The following is a 21,361-nucleotide window of genomic DNA, read 5'->3' on the forward strand; positions in this document are numbered from 1 at the left end:
ACATGCAGAGTAATTGTATAGATCTAGTGCTTCTTGTGTCAGCTATCAAAAGTGTTTCTCCATTGCTGTAGTGTCTTGGGAATTAATAGTAAGATGTTCTAGAGATACCACTCATGGTTTCTGCTATTTATTACCTTTAAGACCTTGGGCAAGTCACTTTCTTTGAGTCTTAGATTCCTTAACTGGAAAATAATAGAATTGGATTAAATGAGTTCTAAATTTGAGCCCCAACTGACATCAAGTAAAGTTCATTGATAAGGATCAGAGGAATAAAGTTGGAGTAATAATTTGGTGGCGACTTTGCTGAGGGATACTGAGGCAGCTCTTTGTTGACCAAACATAAATAACAAACATGTCTGCTTTCTTCCTGACTTATATTTCTTTGAAAAAAAAAACCTGAAAATGGAAAATTTGACAAATGAAATGAAAACTTGACAATCACTACCCATTTCTGATGACTGGTGTAAGGACAAATGATAAGATTGGAAAAACTTAGGACACGCCATAAAGAATTATGATGTTTGGGGGAAATTTAAAAAAAATGAACACCTTATGAACTCATATGGTATTTTAATTATTAATGTTAATTCAAGACAGGGGATTTAGGAAATATTTAGGAAGTGAACATCATATAAAAAGATGGTATATGAGAACAAGATGGTATTTCTGGATGATGCCTTGGTATATGAGAATTGTGGGTCCTTGACAAGAAATAGAATATACCTTATAAGGACTGATAAAAATATATATTTATTTGAGATATTTTCAGTCTAAGTGTCCTTTAAAAGGTTAGAAAGATTGAGACAGTTGTCCATATAAATCTGGCAAACCCAATACCATGGAGAGTGACAAAGGAGGAAGAATAGTAGTAGAGAGAAGTCATTCATAGCAGATGCTATGGAGGTCAATAATAAAATCTGTCTCCAGTTTTCTTCATACAAATGTGCCAAGTAGGGGTAATAAATCAGATTTATTAGAAATTCTGATATAAGTAGGTAAATTTGAACACACGTCATTGAACCGTGATAGGATGGGACTCATGACTGGAATATGTCACTATAAAGGCATATGTTATTAAAAAGGAAAAAAAAATAGATTAAGTAGTATAAGGGGCCAATAACATAGATATTCATATGAGAGAATCCATGAGAAAAGAAACATTACATAGAATGTTTGGGTGAGTGCTAAGGGAAGTTAAAAAAAGACATAATATTTTTATAGTGACATTCTCTTGACCAGTCATACAGAAAGAAAAATTCAGGGAAGAATATGAAAAGTAGATCACAAACCTGTATGAAAGCATATATTACACTGATGAAGTACTTCAGTTTTCTAGCCATCTTCTGATATGATTTTTCTGCCAAAAACATAGCAGCTAATATATATTTTAAAATTTTTATTTTCCTTAACTATAGTTTTAATTATTCAAAAAATGGAGGAAGAGAAAGGGAAATGCTATTCTGGAGCAGTTTTAAATTACCAAGGAAAAGCTGGTTGCTGAAGCAAAATTAACTAAAACCTTGTGAAGAACTGACATGCAATGTTTGTGAATAAAATACACAGATATGGGTTAGATCATAGTACAATTAGATATATTTGGAAATGGTTGAATGATTTGGCCCTAAGGAATGAATTGATGTTTAACTTAAATGGACTTTCTTACCCTAGGGTTTATTGATCCCTAAGGAGCTTGTTGATAGATTTCAGAGGATCTTTGAAACTGGACAGGGAAAAATTATATCCTTTATTTTCAATAATCTCTAACTAAAATTTATTTTTTAAGTTATTCTGAGAAGCTTTATCCCAAACTTCACCAGACTTCCAAAGGAGTCCATTATACCAGAAGAAAAAAAAGTTAAGAACCTCTGACTTAGAAGAAGGTCACTAGTAAAATGACTGAGGGATCTGTCCTTGGCACTTCACTGTTCGACAGTTTTATAAATAACTTTGATTAAGGGATATGTAACTATCATGTCAAATTTTATGAAGGCATGAAGTTTGGAGGCATAACTAACAGTCTGGAAAACAAAGTTGAGATCCCAAAAGGTCTTGATAGAATAGGGTAAATTAAGGGTGAGATTCTACACCTACATTAAAAAAAATATTAACTTTATAACATAGGTGGAATGTTTAGACAGAAATTAATAGAACAAGATGCCTGAATTGTAGCAGATTCAATAACAATATGAGTCAACAATGCAACATGGCAGCCAAAAAGACTAATGATGTAATAAGCTATATTAAAAGAAGTACATTGTTTATAATGCAATCTAATCTAGCAAGCTTCATTAAACATGGAGCAAGAGATACAGAATTAGACTTCACAGACAGAATCAAGAAGACTTGGGATCACATATTGCTTTAGACACTGTTTGTGACTCTGGTCAAATCATTAAACCCCTATTTGCCTCAATTTATTAATCTGTAAAAGGAAAGTATAAGACTTAATGGCCTCTGAGGACTCTTCCAGTGCTAAATTAAAAAAAAAAAGACTACAAGCTATATTTTATGCAAGGCATTGTTCTATAAACTGGAGACACAATATTAAAAGGACGAACAGACCTTGACTACAAAGAATTTCCTATCATCTGATGGGGGACAGGGATATAAAAATTCCAGGAGTATAAAATATAAGATTTATTCTTTGAACCTGATTATTCCAAATGGCAGAAAGCACCCATTCAGAGATTTCTTATATATCCCATCTATTTTATTATTAATATTTTTAAAACCTTTACATTCCATCCTAGAATCAATATTGTGCTTTGGGTCTAAGGCAGAAGAGCAGTAAGTGCTAGGTGATGGAGGTTAACTGGCTTGCCCAGAGTCATAGAGGTAGGATGTATTAAAGTCTAGATTTGAACCCAATACTTCTTGTTTTCTAGGCCTGGCTCTCATTCCACTGAGTCACTTGCTGCCACTCCTCTCCCCAACTCATTTTAAACGATGCTTGTCCTTCAGATACAGGATTTGGGGGAGTCTAACAATAGTATAATTATCATGGAAACACTTAAGTAATCATTTTAAGAGCTATGTTAAAATTTTGCCTACTTTTGCTTTCTTATGCATTTGTTTTCAAGGAGGCATGGTGTTGTAGGAAATCTTTTCTGTGCTCCCATTTGCTACCCTTTGTGTGGAAAAATGACAACTAACTGAAATTGATTCTAGAGTTTCAGTGGATTCTGACCTATGTCATCTGAATCAGTATGATCTCTGTCATCATACTTGGGCTGGACCCAAGAACTAGATAGTTGTCATGACTATGTGGTTCATTGCTTCAAGATAGCCCAAATCTCTAGAGGCCTCTTGTAATTTTTTTAAAGAAGTAAATGTTATTTAATGAAAAGATGAAAAAATAGTATTAATAGCTCAAATCATTTTGATGAGGAAATGGGCATAGTTAGATTGGAATTTTGAAAAGCCCTTTTTGAGTTTGGCAGCATGAATCCATCTAGCAGATGAAATACACCAAAACAATATATATATATATATACATATACATATATATGTATATATATATATATATTAAAGCTAACATTTACTATAATCACCATGAATGAATATTCCATAATTTCATAATATTTGACAGAAAATGTTTGTGCATGTTGCTCACTTATAGGCATTGATAGATACTCTGGAATCTTATTCATATTTCTCCAAGAGATGAATTTTTGAATGTCCTCTATTTCATTGAATACCCATTTTTCCTCTGAAGGATTATGCTCAATTTTTCAGGGGGAAGTGATTTTTGTTTGGAGTCTTGATTCTTTTGCCCTCTGGAATATCATATTCCAGGCTCTTCAATCCTTTAATGTAGAAGCTGCTAATTCTTGTGTTACCTTGACTGTGTCTCCATGTTATTTATATTGTTTCTTTTTGGCCGTGCTTGAAATATTTTCTCCTCAGCCTGGGAGTTCTGGAATTTGCCTATAATATTCCTGGGAATTATGTTTTTTGGGATATCTTTCAGGAGATGACCAATGAATTCTTTCTACTTCTAGTTTACTCTGGTTCTAGAATATCAAGGCAGTTTTTCTTTATTTCTTAATTTTAATTTCCTTTATATTCTTGAAAGATGATGTCTAAGTGCTTTTTAAAAATCAAATCTTTCAGGTTGTCCAATAATTCTTAAATGATCTCTCTTGAATTTGTTTTCCAGGTCAGTTATCTTTACAATGAGATATGTCACATTTTATTCTATTTTTTCACACTTTTGACTTTGTTTGATTTTCTTGATTTCTCATGATATCATTAGATTCCACTTGCCCAATTCTAAATTTTAAGATACAACTTTCTTGAGTCCATTTTTGTACTTCCTTTTCCATTTGGCCATTTCTGCTTTTCAAGGAGTTCTTCTCTTCTTTGGATTTTTGTTCTCTTTTTACCAATTACCTCATTCTTTTTTTTTAAGGTATTAATTTCTTCAGTATTTTTTGTGGCTTCTTTACTAAGCTGTTGATTCTTTTTTCATGATTTTCCTGTAGCATTCATTTCTTTTCCCAATTTTTCTTCTATTTTTAAGATCCTTTTTGAGCTCCTTCATTAATTTTTTCTTTTTCGTCTTGAGAGCCATCCATATTTTTCTTAGAAGCTTTAGATGTAGCAGTATCTACTTTGTTGTTTTCTTCTGAGTTTGTGTTTTGGTCTTCCCTGCCAACAAAATAACTTCCTATGTTAAATTTCTTTTTTTGTTGTTGTTGTTTGCTCCTTTCCTAGCCTTTTTCTTCTCTTTTAATTAAAAAAAAACACCTCCTTTTTATATTGAACTCTGAACCTGTGGTAAAGGGAGCACTGTTCCAAATTTCAGGTTCTTAGCTGCCTTTGGGGTTAGCTCTGGGATCTGTAAGTTTTCGGTTTTTCTAAGGTGGTATGATCTAAGGAGAGACGCTTTGTAATACTTTTTTGGTCCATGTTTTGGTCTGTGAGTAACCACAAGCACTCTTTTCTGCCTTGGAACTATGACACTGGTGTGTACTAGAGCTCTTCTTCACTTTGAGATTGTGACCTGCATATGGGCGATGCAATAAGAATCCTGAACCCAAAGCCAGCAAAAGGACCCTTGTAATCCTGTAATCTCCTTCTGAGCAGTTGTCTAATCCCCCACCCCATCCATTGTCTGTGTCTGAGATTTCTGGAAGACTTTGCTGCTGATTCAGCTGCCCCTGAGGACTATGGGAGAGCCTGCCTAGACATTCTGCTTTGTGCTTATCTTCCAGCCCAGTACACTAGATCTCTTGTGCTAATCTTCTAAGCTCTTTTTGAACTGAAAAACTATTTCACCCCATTTTTTGTGGGTTTCACTGCCCCAGAATTCAATTTAAGGTGTTTAAGGTTTTTGGATGATAATTTGGTAGAGATCAGAGTGGTCTGTTTACCTTCTCTACTATCTTGGCTCTAACCTTCCCCCCCCCCCCACACCAGGTTCTGCCTATCCTTATGCTCATCATCTACTTTCTCAAAGAGAACTGAGTACCTCTTCCAAGTTTAAGAGGGAACTATAGCAAAATTTCTTATTAATCACTTAATATATATGAGTGACATCAAGTTATATGACTATACCAATAAACACATTACACAGCTGCTTCATCTAATGGCATTTTTTCCTTCAATGATATAAAAAGGGCATTTGGACTCAATTACAATAAAATTCCTTATCTATACTAAGGGAAAAAAGAAAGTGTGCTGGGCCTACAAATGGAAAAAAATAATAACCAATTCTTATTCTCCAAGGGCTTGCTTTCTTTCTATAGATCCAAAACAATCCTAAGAACTCAACAAACTGCTTGGAACCATAGCATTATCACAAATAAAATATGTTGCCCATAATCTTCAGGACAAAACATTAATCCATAAAAATTTAACAGTTTTTAATAGACGTCACTATATTGAATACTCATAATTGCCAAACTATGTAGAGTGAGAATCTTTTAAAATATAGAGATTTAGTGGAAGAAATCAGAACCATCTGGGAACAGGATTAGTTCCTAGCATCCCCATCTTCCTGTCTGCTCCTGAAATTTTCTGAAAGATTCTTTCAGCCAGCCTACAAAAAATGAATTGACACTTTGTTTTGTTCTATTACAAAAAGGAGTCATTTTGTTCACTTGAGCAACAGTTCCTGACACATTAAATATAAAATAAAATTAAGACAGCAACTTGTCCTTGGATAGTGAACTTCACAAATAGATGAGAACAATGGATAGGCATGACCCTGGACTTGTAATTTTACTCCTCTAGACAACTTATGATGGTAGAACTAGGATAGTTTTCACAGAGGTGGAGCTGGACATTAGTGAGCATACTGCCACAGCTCACTGGTATGGGGATAATACACATCTATAATCATGCCTACCCAACTGCTATACCTTCCATTTACACAAAACCATCACAAAAATATCATTAACTATGAAACATGAAACATTCACCGAATGAGAAAGTAAAAACAAAATAGTTATCTAACATTTATTTAATGGAAGGGAAATGCAGGGATAATATTTATTTATTTATTCAAATTACTTTCCATCTTATTTCCATCTTTACTTTCCATCTGGAATCAATACCGTATATTGATTTCAAGGCAGAAAGTGCTAAAGCCTAGACAATGGGAGTTAAGTGACTTGCTCAGGGTCACACAGCTAGGAAATGTTTGAATTCAGATTTGAACTTCAGAACTTCATCTCTAGACCTGGCTTTCAATCCACTGGGCTACCTAACTGCCCCTAGAATAATAATTATTTAAAAAGTCAAGAGCCCTATAAATCTAGGTCATACTCACCAATTCATAAAGTGTCCACAAAAGGAAGAATGGGCACAAATTTATAGAAACCTAGTAGTGAGGTGTATACATAGACCTATATATCCTAGATCTATGTGCCCAAGATACTTTACAACTCTGCTGTACAAGCCTGATTGTGATTTCTTTAAGGAACCTGAACACAGAACATTCTACATTATGTGTACTTTGCTGGATAAGACTATTATTCTTCTGACTCTCTGCTCTTTCGCTGGATGAATTACTGTCTGACAAAAGTAGTCAGTAATGGCTTGATGCCATCGTAGATCACTAGTGGAGACTTCCAAATCTTTATAAATTTATAAGCATTCAAAATAGGGCATCCAGGAGGGCATAGCATATGAGGATTTGCTGAAAGAACTTGGAAAGTTTAACCTGGGAAACCTAATTCTAAGAGACATATGATAGCTGTCTTCAAGAATTCAAAGGGCTGTCTTATATTTGAAGGATTAAACTTGTTATGCTTGGTCCCCAAGGGCCAAAGAAGGACAGATAGGTAAAAGTTGCAAAGAAATAAACTGAGGAGAAATATGACTAAAATTTTCCCAAAACAGAATGGGAAGCTTTGGGAGATGATAAAATTCCTTCTTACTGAGTTTTTGAAGCAAAGGTCCGATAACTATGTGTTGGCAACATTGCAGACAAGACCCATGTTCAGGTGTGGGTTGGACCAGATGACCTTCAAGATCCTTTTCAATGATATGTTTCTATTGATTGGGAGGTTCAGGAGGGGGGGGGTTTATGGCTATCTTTTCATTTCTCTTTCTGTTTCCTATCTTCTTCTTGGGCAGTTGGGCAAGTTATGAAAATTACTATAGACTATTTCTTGAAGATGAGGCATCTCATTTTTATGACTCAAAAAAGAGGGGAAACTCTGCCCCAATGAGAGAAAGTTTCTGTCCTAATTAGACTATTTTTTTTTTGTCAGAAAAAAAGCCATCGATTGATCATATCTAAAAAAATAGCCACAAAAGTTCCCTGGTTGTGCTGATGAAGATTAGCAATGACATTCCAAGGGAGATTTATCACTGAGTTTTCAAAGAACTCCATAGAGATTTTTACAAAATCATTGAGACTTCTGTAATCTTACACACCAACCCCTACCTGTAGCATCCATCTTATTTTACATATGCTTGACAAGTGCTCAGCCACTCTCCACTGAAAACCTCCAATAACTAGGATTTCATTTCCCCCAAAACAAACCATTCTACTTTTGGGTAGTCTTAACTATTAGGTAATTTTTTTCACACTTCTGAGTCTTTTACCCAATTGTTCTCATTCCACCCTATGGTACCAAGTAGACTGAGTCCAGTTTTTCTTCCACATGACAACTCTGAAGCTACTTGAATATAATATGTACCCCTTAGCCCTTGCACTAAGACTTTTCAAGGCTAAACATATGGCATGATCTTCAGTCCCCTCATCATCCTAGTCGGCTTTTTCTTTGCATCTTTCCCATATGATGAATGAGGAAAAGGGAGTGTGCTAAAGTCAGATTCAAACCAGCTCAAATCTTATATCATCATAACACCATATAACATCATAAATGCTTATGGGAGTCAGTTGTCAAATTTTCAGTTTGTTTTATACCTTGGTAAACTGCAAATGCTACAAATCAGGATTTAATTTATTGTTTTGTTGAGAATCTAGAATTAATTAAGTAATGAAGAAAATGTTAATAATGCAGAGAAAACTGAAAGATGTGTCTTCTGTACTCATTTATTTGGAGTCAATTGTTTAAAATATACCAGTATAACCTGACAAATGCATTTGTGGATCAAAGAAAAGTCTCATTGAGTTTATAGGATCTTGGCTTCCTGAATAGTCTATGATTGTGCCCACTTGACCATGAGATGATAAAGGGAAAAAAATCACAATATTTCACATATTTTGCTTTACAGATTGCAAATTGCTTTCCCATCCTTTATCTCATTTGAAAATGTACATGTGCCAAGCCCAAGCCTCCAATAACAGGTGGCAGTAGGCTGGTGTGTGATAGTGGAAGGAGGACTGGGCAATCTTCTCTAAAGGGCCCCCCTACCCTTCTTCTCACCCAGCCTTGCAATTGTGGATGCTGGGAACAGTCGGGAATTTCTTATGGCAAGAACCACTATTCATGCTGTAGGCTCTTCCCCTTTAGGGGCATTAGCTGCTCCATCTGGCACTGAGAGAACACTCCAGTCTGTGCAATTTCCCTTCCCAATCTCACAAGGAACTGACCTCAAGCTCAAATGAGCTCAAATCCTCATTAGTCCTGGCCCCTGACTTAAATGCTATGGCAAGCTTATAACTCCTGAGACAGTCCTGAGTATATGAAAAATGGCTTAGAACCAGGACTATACTTTCTAATGTTGAACTGGATCTGCCTCCCCCCGAAAAGTACTCATAATATGTTTTTATGTTTCTTCTGCATTATTAACATCTTTATTACTTTATAAGTCTAGGCAATGAACAAAACAATGAACCAAACCTTAATTTATAGTATTTTCTGATTTCTGAGGGGTAGAGCCTCCCACCGAAAGTTTAACAATCACCTCTTGCAAGCCAGTAGGAGATGGTTCCAACACACCCTTGGAACTCTTGGGCTCATTTTCATGTCATTGTTTATGTTATTAAAATTCTTTGTCTCCTCATCTGTACACTTCCCCTTTCCTTTTCTTCTTTCCTCTACCCTCTCCATCTCAGCTCTCTTCTCTTCTCAACTGCCCCTCCTCCTTTTCCTTAATCTTCTTATAAAGGGGCTTATAAACAGAGCCTGATGCTACCATCAGCAGAATGTAAGATCCTTGAAGGAAGAGACTTTTCTGTTTTTGTCATTGTATCTCCATAACCCTTGTGTATAACAGACAGTTCTTACTAAATGTTTGGTGGGTTTGTTGCTTTGAATCCCAGTCTTACCCCTCTGTAGCAAGTGGGTGGCCCATATTACTAATCCCATTTAACAAATACCAAAATGGAGGCTGATATTTTCATTAAACTTTTGGCTTCTACAACACTTGTCAATTACAGAACTTGGGTCCAGACCCAAGGGACCACAGCTGTGATTGGGAAGGTGGAGCAGGAAATCTTCAAGGATCTTTTGAATTCTGCTGAATAGAAGACAGATGACTAGGCAGAGGGCCCATCCCAATTAGTAGCTGGGAAACCACATCTACTTTGGGATGGGTCTGGGTTGATCCTGATAAGCCCAAACACAACCAAATCTGCTGGACTGCTTCATCAGACCTATTAGGACTTGTTCAGCACCAAATTAACTCCTGACAGTTAGAAGGGGAAGGTTTTGTTTGTTTGTATGAGGATATTAATACTATATTACAATGAAGCTGTTCTAGCTGATAATTTTATAGCACTTCATTGGTAGAAAGCACTTTATGTTATATTCATTATTTCATTTAATTTCCACATTTCTTTTGGGGGGGGTAGAAGGGAAAGAGTTAGCATAAGATGAGGAAAAAAACTTTATTAGAATTCTAGATCACAGTCTTACAATTCTTTCCTTATCTTCCCATAGATCATGAGAACTAATCAAGTCTTAGCCTAAATTCAGTAGAATGAGTATTGACATTGGAATCAGAAGACCCAGGTTAGAATCTCAGCTCTACTACTCCTCATCCTACCCATGTGATCTTGGGTAAGTCCTTGGCCAGCCCATGGTCTGCTGTTTCTCGTCTGTCTTTGCTCTTTATTCTGTTATTCAGAATTATTGGGCCTTTCCTACTGAGGAAAGAGGTGTCCTTGGCCAAAATCCGTGTCCTAGAAAAACAAATATATGGCGACATGCAGCCTGGGTAACTTTCTACTGGAATTTCAAGTGCTTTAGATATTATATTCCAGGTTTTCCAGCATCCTCCTTTTGCCAGTTCCCCAAGTAGTCTCCACCCTGACCCCTCTAGGAAACCTGCCATGAATAGATAACAGCTGCTTCCTTCACAGGGAAGCCTCAGCTTCTGAATTCATGCCGTTAAGGGCCAAGCTGAGAAAAGTCAGTCACCAGGTCACCCAGGCAAGGCCCTTCTCTCAGAAGGGCACACAATGTCCCGTTCCCTCAGCTAAATGAAAAGGAGGCTAAAAGCTGCCAGGAAACAGGTCTGTTGGGATGTCTGAGTAGGATTAAGCTGGTAGAGAGGGTGGAGAGCATGAAGAGTATTCTGCATTGACAACATTTCCACTCCACCCTCTGTTCCCTGAAGCTAGAGCCAAGAAGGACCTAAGCTATCATCTAACTCAAATCTCTCATTTTGCAAATGTAAAAAAAAATTTTTTTTAAAGAGTCCTGGAGATGGGAAATGACTTACCCAATGTAATACAGCAGCGGAGTTGGGATAACAACTCAAGTCTCTTGTCCCCTGATCATTGGTACTGTCCAGTAGACCATACTATATCCATTACTAGGCTGGTCCATATGATTGCCTAGCCCTTGCCTCTCTTCTGTTTTAGGATTAATACTAAGACAGAACATAAGGGTTTGAAAATTAAAATAAAATAAAAGCATTATTTTGAGAAAGGATCCATGAACGTTACCAAACTGCTAAAGGGATCATAAAATCCTACAAGCGAAGGCTTTTTGGAGAAGGAATTCAGATTCAGGCAAATCTTTCATGATAATTATTGCATTGCAATGTCCTAGAAAGAATACTGAATGTTGCTCTAGAAGACCTGATTTTGAGTCCCAGATCTGCAATTTACTAGCTAGTGTGACCTTGGCTGAATCATCAGTTTTGTCATCTGTAAAATGAAGAGGATGTCCAAGCCCATAATTGTGTAATTATCTGGCCTTGTGGAGTCTTCTCGCCAAGGCTAAGTAGCTCAGAGGTTGCCTGTCTCTTGAGAACTAAGGAAGATACAGTGTATATTTCAATAGTCCTTTCTCGTTGGACCCTCCTCAATGGGAGCTAACTGGTTTCAGTAGAAGGGGGAATGAGATGCATCATGAAGTCATAGTCACAGCAAAGTACAGTAGAAAAAACACCAGAACAAGAGTCAGAGGACTTAGAATGGGTTCTAATGCTGTCTCAGTTCCTATATTTTTTAACAAGTTACTCAACAATTTCTCTTAACCTCATTTTTGACCTGTGAAATAAAATAAGTGGAACTACATGAACTCTAAGGTTCTTTATAGCTCCAGAAATCCGTGGTTCCAGATGAGAAGGATTATGTTGAGTAATTGACCACTATCCCTAGAAACAGAAGAAAAAAAAATCCTTTCTTGAAATTAGAACATGAGGGATGTAGAGAAAGGAAGTGATATGGTAAAGTTGTTAGTCAACAAAGCTTATACGTGGCATATAGAAGGCATTTAATAAATATGTATTCATTGATATTGGTCAATAAATTTGAGCAGGGCACCAGCTGATTAATTTTACTAGCACTGCTTTTTTTTTTTTCAGAGAAAAAAATCAGGAAGAGATCAAGGTTAGATATCAAGCTGTTTTGTTTTTCTAAGGCAACAGTCTACCGTTTCTCTGTCATGGACCCTTTTAGAAGTCTGGTGAAGTTCATGGATCCATGCTTTTATTTTATTTTAATTTTTAAACCCTTACCTTCTGTCTTAGTATCAGTCCCTAAAACAGAAAAGTGGTAAGGGCAAGGCAATCAGGGTTAAGTGATTTGCCCAGAGTCACAAAGCAAAGAAATGTCTGAAGCAAGATTTAAACTCAGGTCCTCTTGACTCCAGACCTGGTGCTCTATCCATTGTGCTACCTCTCTAAAAATGTTTTTAAATGCAAACAAGTAAATAGGATTAGAAATGAAGCTAATATTTTTCAAAATAAAAATATAATTATTTTTCCCCACCCAAGTTCAAAGACCCACTTCCGCTCCCAAAATTTATACATTAGTAGATCCTTAGTAATCTGTGCCTCTTGGCCCAAAGGATCTTGAAAACTAATCTAATCCAACCTCTATCAGAAGTAGTCTCCTTCAACATCTCTGAAAGGTAGCTAGCTATCCACATTCTCTTTGAAGATTTCCCATCGTAAGGAACTCACTTTCTTGGAGTCCCTTCCAATATTAGACAACTTTAATAGTTAGAAAATTTTTCCTTATACAGAGTCAAAATCTGCCTTCCTGTAACCCATTCATTGGTCCTAACATTGATGATGGAAAATCCCAAATGGCATTCCCTTGAATTAAGACACTGAAAGTTCCTTTTAAAAATATTCATGTAACCTGAGGTTGGATCACACATTAAGGCTTAGCACCCAATAATACCTTTCCTTGAATCAAATATCAGTTTCCCAGCTAGAGCAGGGTCCTAAAGTGTTGGGATGTAAGCTAGAGAAGCTTTACTTACTTGGGAAGTAGGAGGCAATATAAAGACCCTTGAAACCAAAAAGAGCCACAGAAATAAGGCAGAATCTGAAAGATTAAAGTAGAGGACTAGAAATAAACCCAACAATTTTATGGAGGCCTTGACCCTATGTAAGGCAAAGAAAACCCAACCATCATAGCCAGATTCTGAGCACTTTTTCTAAGATTCCTGGAATCCTTTTTCTATATGTTCTTCTCTTTATATCATAGACTTTCACCCTTATTTTAAAATTCTTTAGATATGGGAAGATTCAAAACATCCTAGTCTAGCCTTCTTTACAATGTACATAATTTTTGAAAGAGGCTAATATTATTAGAATAGCTTATAACTTAAATATGCATAGTGTTTCAAAATCTAAATAGCATTTTCTTCCCCTAAGCCCTTTCTCTCCTCTCTTTTCTCTCTTTCTCCTTTTTCTCTGAGCCATAAGCATTTGTTCTAGGAGTAGCCATTAGGGATAATCTCTTATGTCCCTCCCATTTCCTCCTTGAGATTTTTCAAGAAGCATCCATGATACTTAGCATAATTAAACCCATCTTCCCCCAAAAAGATAGGAGATGAAAATGTAAATTCATAGAGACTCAGATTGTCTTTCCAAAAGATCCATCATGAATGAGAAGTGTATCATCCAGGCAAAGAGAGAGGTAAAAAGCTATGAAATCACTGATAAGCTAACCCAGGGTGAAAAAAGAAAGAGAACCTTTTGAGAAGGCCAATAAAAAGTTAATCCCTTGCCATTTTAATGGAGTGTAGGGCTGTGGGATTTATCTTAAAACAGCAGGTTATTAAAATACACCAGATATACCTAATGTCCCAGAAGTGGGAAACCTGACTCCAATGTAATTCTCTGAGTTTCAGCAGTTTGAGAGCTAGTATCTGGAGAGGTAGCAGTTAGGTGGTTCAATGGATAGAATGCTGACCTGGAGTCAGGAAGACCTGAGTTCAAATAGCATCCCAGACACTTACTAGCTCTGTGACTTTGGGCAAACTTAACCTCTACCTGCCTAAATCCTTTAGAAAAAGAAATGTTAATCTACTTTAGTATCTTTGTCAAGAAAACCTCATGGATATTATTGGCTTGCTATGGTCCATAGTATCACAATTGGACACAATTGAACAACAACACCACCTGGAAAGGAAGCAGTGGGAATCATGTGCTTGAGAAGTCTAAACATCAAGGAACAGTGATATTCCAAATGAAGGCCAAGGGAATTGGAGTGGTGGAGCATGGATGAGAAAGAGCTTCTTTCAAAAAGAGCAAAATACCATGGGATGAAACTCTTGGTATTTACCCATACTGGGGCTTCACCAAAGATAGATCTAAATTTTACTAAGGTGGTACAGGTCCTTCTGAGAGAAGACTGGGTTCACTGTAGTGGAGGATTATCTTGATCCATGAATATAAAATTTACTGTTTTGAAGCTTTGTGAGCATAAGTTCTTATAAGGGGAATTTATAGCCACTCAGGTGATTCCTTGGTTCCATGAGGGTAGGGGAACTGAGACAAATAAGTGAGAGGTTTATAAAATATAGTTTGACTTTGAGTCACAAGAGACTCTATAATACAGGATTATATTTATAGATAAGGAAAGTGTTATGTAAAAATATTGTTATTTACTAAAGATCACAGAATGTCACAAAAATGACTTGTACTTTGGTTTCCTTTATTCACACAACATACTAATGCTAGTCCTCCATGTACTCTGTGGTCTTGGAATCAGAATGACTTGAGATTAAATACTTCTCAGATAGTTGTTGCTAGTTGCATGCCTCTGGGCAAGTCACTTAACCTCTGTCTGTCTTAATTTCCTCATCTTTAAAATTGAGATAATTATATATCTAAATCCTTGCAAGGTTGTTATGAGGATCAGATGAAATAATACATGATCAGATGAAATAATATATGTAAACACTTTATAACTTTAAAGAGTTATATAAAATATTATTATTTATTAAAGTAGCAACTTTCAGGAAAGCCAAAAGGGAACTCAGCAAGAAATCTGGGCAGTGGGTCTGTACAAGTGGCTAGAAATGAAGAAGCCAAGACGGGAGCTTTTGGTTGACTTGGGCAGGCCAAGTCTTATTGGCACATTGTTAGTGCTATGTCCATATGTTCACCATGCAGCTATCAGCTTTCTGTCTCCTAGTGGGGAGTAGGGCCAATTTTTCCTTATGATTAAGGATACTCACCAGGGCCAGATGGAAGAGTCCCCCTGCAAATGAAGAGGCATTAGTCCAAGCAAGCACTGATGTGGCTGCTGCTGAGGGGGTGGGGAGGAGAGGAGGAGAGGGAGAGAGAAGGAGAGGGAGAGGGAGAGGGAAAGGGAGAGGAAGAGGAAGAGGAAGAGGGAGAAGAAAAGAGAAAGGGAGAGGGAGAGGGACAGGGACAGGGACAGGGAGAGAGAGAGAGCGCTATGGAGAGGGAGAGGGAGAGGGAGAGGAAGAGGGTCAAATGGAGTGGAGTGAAGTGGAAGGGGAGAGCATGTCAAATAAGAACTCAATAAGATTATCAAGTGCAAGAGGAATGGCAAGAGGCAGCATTAAAATCTGCTGTAATGGTCTATAGCTGAGGAAGTTAGTACAGAGTCAAAGAGAACACAACCAATGGAGGAAAAGGAATGGTAGGTGTTGTTGAAATTGGCTTTGCCTTCCACCACTTCCTTGCCCAGGACAACTTGCTCTCGTGGTGGTGATGGTTTTGCTAGCTGCACCCCACTTCTATTCCCAGCATTGCCCTAAACCTGGACAAGATTTCAATTTCATTTTCCAAATAGACTTCCCTACTAAGAAAAGAATGTGATAATTGGCTGACAAGAATATCCATCTGTTTGGCAGATATCATTCTCATTGTAAATCACTTAATTGGTTTTCTGATATCAAACAATCCATCAGCTTGGAAACATTTTTTGGGCATCTATTATGTTCGAGGCTTAGTGGATGACACAAAGAGATCCAAGCCACAGTCCCTGCCCACAAAGGGCTTATGAGCTAGGTGAGGAAGACATCTACACATATATGTGTATGTATGTACATATATAAATAAATGTAGATATACTATATATACAGATATACCTACTATATACATCACATGTATATTCTGTGTATATAGCAGGTTTGTATGTATATGTTTATATTATATGTACATATGTATGCATACATATATAGTAGTTATAGTATAGTGTATACAGTAATATATATGTGTATAATAGGTATATATGTATGTGTATATAGAGTAGGTATATATATGTGTGTATATATATATTGTTATCTTGCTATGTTTTATCAGATAGTTATATATGTATGTATACTTATTATATAGTAATTTTATTATGTATGTGTTTACACACAGATGCAGAGATACAGATATAGATATATAATTTAGCTGTTGACATCTATTTGATTTGGATGCTCCCTCCTTTGGAGCTTTTCTGTCTTCTATGCTTTGTCTTACAAATCCTCAAAAGAGGGATTTACAAATGACCAGGAGGTCCTTCTCAAGTTATTCTAACAAGCTCCACTTGTGAAAGGGGCTTCACCTATGATTTCAGCAATATCAGAAGCTCCTTGTATGGGAACTCCCTCCAGTGATGTATATTGTTAACTCCTTTATAGCCTTAAGAGGAACCAGAAGCCCTGAGATATTAAGGGGCTCTCCTTGGTGGGACACAGGACCTCCATCTAGGCACTTGACTTAAAGATTGTTTCTCTGGTCTCTATAATATGTTGCCTTTCAGTAAAATACAATATGGCAACTGAATAACTTTGCTACAATAGATGGCACAAGACAATCCTTGGTTAATCACCAAATAATCACCAATAAGTACCAGAAGTTCAGAGGACAGAGAGATTTTTATGGGGCCATGTCATCTGAGAAATATTCATAAAATCAATCAAATTTGAATTTGGTCTTGAAAAATGGAGAGGACTTGGAAAGTTAGGGAGGAAGGGGATGGATATTTCTGGGGAAGGAAGTAGTGCTGGAAATCAGTCCCATTTGGGTAATGAAGACAATTCTATGATCTGATCAACTCCTCATAAGCTAACAACTGAGGGTTCAGACATAACAGAGATGTGAGACAATCCCTGGAGTCCAGAAAGAGAATAGGAACCTGGAAGTCTTCCCTTACCACACACCTCCCCCAAATTATGATGTACACTCAACTTTATTGCATTCTCCAACACTTCAGTCATTTCTGTTCCTCTCCTCTAGATCCTGTCAGCTTTCCCATGTTTTTTTTTGAGCCAGACAATGCCCCCTGGCAGGCTAGACACACATAGTGGTAGGAATGAAGGGTCCTAAATGATGGCCAGAAAAAAAGTGTGTTTTTTAAAGACAGACCATGGCCTTTTGGACCTTCCATCCTGGAGATGCTTATGAGACCAAAATTCAAAGACAACTCAAAATAATCAACAAGGCTCAACTCCAGTTCTAACCCTTTCCTCTTTGGCTAAGGGAAATAGCCCAAATAAACATGGTACCCCACAGAGATGGTCCAGCAGCCAAATGGCTGCTAGAAGCTTGACTCAAAGTCACCTGGCTGGCATTGGTGGAAATGATTAGATAATTTGACTTAACTTGATAGGTTTTCCAGAGTTCATCCATCATTCTGATCCTAAAAAAAAAAGGAAAACAAAAAAGTAGATTAAGCTCTTGGTGAGCCATGACCTTTGCTCTCTTGGAAGAGGAGAGCTAAATAGCAGCAGGTGGGATAAGGGGGGGAGACAGTACTTGCCTGACCATATCCATTCCTCTTTGTTTAAAGAAGGGCATAAGGGTAGCTTGGGGGAGAAACTGGCAGCATGAATCTCCCAAGCAGGGCCCTTTCTGGGCATTGGGCTTTGGGAGCTACCTCAATCTGGCAACATTCTCCAGGACTCAATTCATCCTGCAAAATGTTTTAATTAGTGAGTAGTTTTGGCCCAGGGCAGATTTGTTGAGCACCCTGTGGCTTCAGATGGAACCTGTCCGCCAGTCCATGGCAGAAGAGGCAAATTCAACTGACTATATCTCTGAATAATCCTGGCTGCATGGAAACCTTCCTGCCTTTTAGTGGTTCTTCCTATGTCTTTACATTGGAGAAGAAAGGAAGAACCTTTCTTCAGACAGATAGATGGTAAAAGAGAGAGATGGCAATAGAGGGAAGTATAACATTGAAAATTAACTTAGAACCACATACCCAGGAACTGAAAGAAATTAGTCCTAACCTAAAAGATTTTTGCTCTCAAAAAGCATTCTTGAAACCCTAGAATGTCAGAGCTGAGAGGGACCCTAGAGGTAATCTAGTTCAGGAATTATTTTTGCATTATGGACTCCATTGTCAGTCTGGTTAAACCTATAGGGACACCTTTCTAGAATAAAGTTTTAAAATAATTTTGACTTTGACTATTTGGGAAGGAAGGAAAAGCTAAATTCTAGTGAAAATAAATATGTCTCTCCTATTCAAGTTTGTGGACCCCAGGTTAAGAACCCCTGATTAGGCTAGTCTTCCTCTCTTTAGAGATATTGATACTGGGACCCAGAGAGGAGAATTGACTTGCTATGGATAATGGTTTGATGGTGGCACACCTGAGACTAGGTTAATGGTCTCTTTTAATTCCCAAATCACTGAAAATCTTTCATTAAATCTCATTTCTACTTCAATAGGTATTTTTTTTTCATCTAACTGCCAAGTCAAACAATGGGGGGGAAATGAAGAAAATGGACAGGATGAGAACCAGGTGCCCTCTTGTTCAAACCATGACTTCCTCACCTCATCCAGCTGCTGTCTCATCCACAAGCTTTAGGGAGAAACATGATTCTCATAGATACCCTTCCTGTGACTCAGTTGTCTAAAATAATTTAAAGGTAAAATTGACTTTCTGTCAGGGAAAGTTATGAAGGTCATGTCCCTTTGGAAAAGAATTTTTCACATGGAAATAAATGCTCAGGCTGATTTGAATCTAGAAATGAAATTACATGATACTCTAGCAAACTATGGTGGGGAGCAAAATATGTATGCTGTGTGATGCTGGGAAACATATAGAGAGAAGCAAAGAGCAAAGGAAAGAGACAGTCAGAGGCAGAAAGAAACAGAGAGAGAGAGAGAAAGACAAAGAAACAAAAGGAGAGAGACAGAAAGAGAAACTGAGATAGAAAAGGATAGACAAAGAGATGGAGAAACAGAAAGAGTCAGAGAAAGAGAAAGAGAGGGAGAGACAGAGATGGAGAAAGGACAGATACAGTGAAAGATGGAGAAGAAAAGAGACAGAAAGGGAAAGAGAAAGACAGAGTCAGGGTGGGAGGGAGACATAGAGAGAAGGGAAATGAAAATGAAGGAGAAAGAAAACAACAATGAAAAATAAGAGGAGAGAAAAAGAGGAATAGAAAATGAATAAGAAAGAGGAATAAGATGAAAGGGAGAGTGGAGCAAAGGAAAAACAAAAAGCAATGTTAATAGCCAGTAACAGAAGGAAGAACAGTCATATTAGAGGAAAGGGTGGGAAGAAGAGTTGCTGAATGACAGAGTGAACTTTGATGAACTGATTTTCAAATCCTCAATTTCCTGCTCCCCTCAGCCCTTCTCTCCCAGCCTTTCTTGACCAGGTGATCCCATCAACAAGGCCTGATCTGTGGTCTTGTCCAGTTTGTTTATTCTAGATGCACCTTTCCCTCACCTATACAGCAGCTCAGGTGAATAATTCCTGCTTCCTGCCTGGCATTTGGAAGCAGAGACTAGGTGGCCAGAGATTTCTTGGAGATATTTTGAATTCTTTGCAAAGTGAAGGTAATTTTAGAGTTTTAGAGACTCTTTCTCTCTCTAAATGTCCCCATGTTGGGTAGGAGTGCATCAACCTTAAGCTTGAATGATCTTAAATCCTATTTTTCCATTGTCTCAATCCCCTCTTCTCTCTCCTCCCCCAAATCCCAAAGAAAGGGAAAAAAAAAAAACAATAACACAAGAGTCACTTATGTCCCATGTGAGTGTAGCAGAAATCCCCTGGCCAGTTCCTCCATCCCAGGCTAATTACTGTGAGAAGAATTTCCCATTAACAAAGGAAGTCTCTCTTTTTTCTTTCCGGATGCGAGTGTGACAAATGCAGGGCTCAGGGACGCTCCAGCTGTTAAAGGTCACTTGCATCAGTTATCTTAAATGGCAATTAAGCTATTGTAGACTCAAATTGGAGGCCTCAGGAGTGAGGAACACACAGCTTGAACTCCAACCTTGGGAGCTGGGAGAGGCCAGAAACAGAAAAAGAAAAAGGAAAGAAGGGAGGGAGTCGCTTCAGGAAAATATAAGTAACACCCTCCACTGTAAAAGCAGATGAGTCAGCAAACAGCTTAGATCCTCTTTCGGGGGCTTTAATAGGATGGGGAAAATTCCAGGGTTGTATTCTTTCACACACATGCATAATAATATAGCTATATTATATATTTGCTATAAATTAAGTCCATATTATTAATATGTTCACATATAAATATATATTTCTGCTCAAAATAGAATTACAAATTCTATATTAAATTAAGCATACACACATATGTAAATAAATAAAATATAATTTTTATTGATGGCTTTTGTATTTAGGCTGAAGTCTCTTTTTAAACATCCCCTGTAATAAGGAAAAACGGTTAAGTTAAATAAATCAATAAATCCAACCAACCCTGTGATCACATCATGAGAGCACATACTTCATTCTGCATACGGATTCCACCATCTCTCTCTACTGAAAGGAAATCCATGATAGTCTTAGATCCTTTTACCTTACTTCCTGTTTTCTGCCCCCTCTCTCTGCCTCAGCTGCCCAGTGCCTTTGTACATATATAATGGGCAGCTGAGATGGAGAGAGGGGGCAGTAAACAGGAAGGGGGGTGGCAGAATAAATATAAACTTGTATGACTTTATGCTTTTTCCAGCTCCAGACCTGCTCGCTACCTCTCTGACAGGGGCTGGTTAGTTCTAGGAGGCATATATTCCTCCAGTAATGACCTACCTTTTTAAGTGACTCTTTCCTTAAATTGGGAAAGCCTTTAGGGGAGAGAAGTATTATCTTTTCCTTTGTTCTAGTTCTAAGTTTTACTACATCTAAATTCATTCCAGACTAAGGTTTCTTCTGTGATTATGTGAAAGGAATTTCCAAATCTCTTGGGAAGGTTACTTTATGCATGCTTCTTACAAGGTCTAAATATCTCTCTTAGGAAGTTTCTCTTTGTACCTCTCTCTCTCTCTCTCTCTCTCTCTCTCTCTCTCTCTCTCTCTCTCTCTCTCTCTCTCTCTCTCTCT

The 21,361-nt window shown here is 37.4% G+C and overlaps 1 pseudogene; it reads right to left on the reverse strand.

Moving 5' to 3' along the window:
* The window catches only part of LOC123241929, a 51,982-nt pseudogene that overhangs the window by 9,209 nt on the left and 21,412 nt on the right, over window positions 1–21,361 (reverse strand).

This window comes from Gracilinanus agilis, chromosome 3, assembly GCF_016433145.1.
Source record: "Gracilinanus agilis isolate LMUSP501 chromosome 3, AgileGrace, whole genome shotgun sequence".
In the NCBI taxonomy this organism is placed as follows: Eukaryota; Metazoa; Chordata; class Mammalia; order Didelphimorphia; family Didelphidae; genus Gracilinanus; species Gracilinanus agilis.